This window comes from Phoca vitulina, unplaced genomic scaffold, assembly GCF_004348235.1.
Source record: "Phoca vitulina isolate PV1807 unplaced genomic scaffold, GSC_HSeal_1.0 scaffold3, whole genome shotgun sequence".
In the NCBI taxonomy this organism is placed as follows: Eukaryota; Metazoa; Chordata; class Mammalia; order Carnivora; family Phocidae; genus Phoca; species Phoca vitulina.
In genome coordinates, this window is record NW_022589706.1 from 62972348 (window position 1) to 62976589 (window position 4242).

The window sequence follows — 4242 nt, forward strand, 5'->3', positions numbered from 1 at the left end:
CCTTAAAACTTTCATAATTTTCATCATGTTGTCATTTGTGTCTGAGTTTTGGAGAATCTCTCAAATTTGCCTTCTGTTGAACGAGCTAGATTTTCAGCAGATTTTAGGCTCCTATCTAACTAGCCCTTTGGGGTGGATACATTGGCTCAGGGTCTCTGCTTACTCCTGTAAGTAGATACAAATAACATGTCATACCCTTTTTGTGCTTAGTGACTTGCTTTGCTCAAATGGAACTCCCTTCAGTGCCCAGTCCTTGCTTGGAGTGGCCAAACACCCTGTGAACCCTTCAGTTCTTTATCCTTCTAATGGGCTTGAAATGTCATCGTTAGGAAAGAGGAAGAGATAGGTCCAAGTGGAGCCCATCCCTACATTCCCATAGGTTAGTCTCATTTCCAGGCCTTCGGGCAGATGATATTTGTTCACAGTGTTGTGAAGGTTACAAAATAATGTACATGAAAGTGCTTTGGAAACATGAAAAGGCCTTTTAATTTAAAACCACCTGGTGGTTGATCAATGAAAACACTCCAGTTATGGAGCTTTACATCACAGCATTATCACCTCCCCAGTAAGATTTGGGAGTGAGCAGACTGACTGACTGAGAGAATTGGGAGCATCAGCCCCTTGCCGACACGCTTTTCTGAACTTTCTGCTCCTTGTGCCAAGTCTTTACCCAGCGCATTTCCCCCCCATTTTACTAGTACCAGCACTAAATGTCCCTTTCTAGATGCACCTCCTCCTCATTAGCAATGAGCACAGTACAGATAGGGCTAACCCCATACCCATTCCAAAGGTGGGTGTTTGACCCAGTTGGGGCCATTCAATGTAAATCTCTTTCTGCTAGGGTTGGTAAGTAGTAGAATGTAAGCCTGGAATTAGTGGTGGTCATCTTTGCCACCAAAGGAAAGAACCTGTTGGAGAATGGGATCAGAGCAAAGGAGAGCAGAACCAAGGCATAGCAAGAGACGGACTTCTGTCTGAGCAGTTGGGCTGTGCAGTATCTGAGCATGACCTACCTTGGCCCCTTTCTGTTTCCTACACCTATAAATTCCTTTTTTGCACAACCTTATTAGAATTGACATTCTGTCATTTACAACAAAAGATTGCTAATAAGAAAGGCTACATTTAAATTTGGTCCTTTGTTGAGATTGCATTTGCAGTGTGTACTGGCAGGGGGATTGAAACTGGAATTTAAATTAGTTTAAGTTTCAAGTCCCAACACTTATCAGTTGCTTGACATTGTGGTGTGGTCTGAATGTCTTTATCCCCACCAAAATTCATTTATTGACATCCTAACCCCCAAGGTGGTGGTATTAGGAAGTGGGGCCTTTGGAACATGATTAGGTTAGGAGGGTGGAGCCCTAGTGAATGGAATTAGTGTCTTTATAAGAAGCCAGAGAACATGCTTGCCCCTCAACCATGTAAGGACAAAACAAGAAGCCTGCAACCCAGAAGAGGGCTTGCACCCGACCTTGCCAGCATCCTGATCTCAGACTTCCAGCCTCCAGAACGATGAGAAACAAATTTCTGTCGCTTATAAGCTGCCCAGTCTATGGTATTTTGTTATAGTAGCCCAAACAGACTGACATATTGGAGAGGTCATTTCTGAGCCGTATTCATTATCTTTAAAATTGTTAAGAGCCTACTTACTTCACAGATCTGTTTGTGTAACAAATGTGAAGTGTATTTGAAAGTGCTTTGTGAATTATATAGCATTCTGAAAAAGTAAGTTATTAGTGTCTGATTATGTTATTTTGCCTCATTTCAAAAAGAGATATATTATCTGGGTATTTTGTCATGAAAAGTGGTGTCAACTGACCGTTCTTTAAAATCATTTTGTTTTACCTTTCTAGCTAAAAATTTAGGTATGTCTTCAATTCCTTCTCATTTTTTTCCCACTGATATTTCTAACTAAAATAACAGGAAAGCTTTATTATCAAAACATGTCCTGATATAAATGGTACAATGTCTGGTGTTTTGCAAGATGGGGAGTGGCAGGGTAGTGGGTTAGGATATAGATTCAAGAAAATTGACTGTGAGCTGATAATTGTTAAGGTTGGATAACTACATGCATGTTCATTATACCATTTTCTCTACCGTTGTACATGCTGGAAAATTTCCATATAAAAATGTAAAAATTCTACGGCGTCTGGGTGGCACAGTCGGTTAAGCATCTGACTCTTGGTTTCAGCTCAGGTCATGATCTCGGGGTCCTGGGGTTGAGCCCTGTGTTGGGCTCCACACTCAGCATGGAGTCTGCTTGAGACTCTCTCTCTCCGTCTCCCTCTGCCCCTCCCACTCATGCTGTCTCTCTCTCTCTCTCTCTCTCAAATAAATAAATAAATATCTTAAAAAAAATTTAAAAATGTAAAAATTCCCTGAAACTCTAAGCTGGCAAACACCTGTCCAAGAAGACTTACTAACATGCATACTCAAATGTCAGGCCTAGTTTTGTTTTTTAAGGTTTTATTTATTTATTTGAGAGAGAGTGAATGAGAAAGAGCACAAGCCGAGGGAGAGACAGAACGAGAGGGAGAAGCAGACTCCCCACTGAGCAGGGAGCCTGACATGGGGCTCAATCCCAGGACTCTGGGATCATGACCTGAGCCGAAGGCAGACACTTAACCGACTGAGCTACCCAGGTGCTAGCTTTATAGATTAAATCGTATCACTCAACTTGCAGAGATATAGTGGTGATAGATAATCCAGAAAAATGGCATACCCTAGGTAGAGCTAACAAAGAGAAAAGCAGGGCTTGACAATGATGGTGATAATGATAAGAATTTCTCACAAATATAAACAACATCATTGCCATTATAACTACTACTAGAATCCTAACACCTTAGTAGACACTGCTCTTTGAATTGTGTTGTGCTCTATATAGTGTTTAACTGTACCTATGCCTTTATTGGAAAAGAAAAGAAATCCATGGAAAATATAAAAGAAAAAAAAAAAAGCAAAAGAACATTCTTGAAGAATATCAGGACTTCCTTGAAACCAAAAGGTCATGAAAAGGTCTACATTTAAACTCTTCCAAATGGGTGGCCATCTAGCCTGATCAGTAGGGTATCAGTCACCATGTAGACCAAAGCTCATGCGACAACCTTGAAAGAATCTGGGATTTGGAGTTAAAAGCAATGGATTGAAATAGCTCGACTGTCTACTGGCTCTTGTTCCTGAGCAAATCATTTAATCTCACTGAATTTTAGTTATTCATCTTTAAAATGGAAATAATAGTAATCTCCACCTGGGGGGATGCCAAAGACAGCAGGTAGAGAGAGGTAGAGAGAGGTAAAAGAACTTTGTACTGTGGCAGCCTGACTACTTTATTTGGTTATTGTTGCCATTGTTGCTATTAGTATTATTATAAGAATATTTCATGGTAAAATGTTTCAAAGTAATATAATCCTTACGTTCAGAATGTTTTTCTTAAAACCCACTTAAGATCCTCCTGCTAAAATTAAACTCCATTCTTCTTAGTGAAAATAAATGGATCCATTCAACATCATTCATGGAGCATCCCACCAAAAATCACAGATACAATCAAACATTTGTGTGCTAGAAGGGGACTTGGCAATCGGTCCAGCCTTCTCATTTCCCACATGAAGAAACCAAGGTCTACAGTATTGAATCATCAGTCAGGGTGATAGAACCAGCAGGGGAGATAGCTTGAGCTGTAATCTAGGTCTCTGGATTTCAGGTCTTCATCAGACTATGATATCATGATGTCCACGACATCATACTATCTAAAAAGGGAGACAGAGAGAGAGAGAGAAAACATAATCAAGAGTAATCAAGATACCCTATGTCTATATTATTGTTTACCAGATGGTGTCCCTCAGAATACAAATTCCTCAAGATGTTAATAAATGGTATACAGAAAAGGGTTCCAGAGATAAATTTATGAACTGTTTTAGATAATTTGATGTTGAGCAGGATTATTTACAAAAAGACTTCTCAAAGCTTTGCACTAATATATTATAAATCTAAAAAAAAGAGCAGAATTTCCAAAAAATATTTGATCATAGAACCCTTATTTTAGTAACAGACTCGAGAGCCGGATGGCCTTTGTTCAAATGCTCTCTAGTAACTCTGTCTATCTTGGACAAGTTACTTAATAATTTTGTGCCTCAGTTTACACATCTGAAATGCTGAAATAATAAAGGTACCTACTTTATTGGGTTGCTAGGAAGATTCAATGAGTTAATATATGTAAAGTTTTGGAATAGTACCTGGCTCATGGTA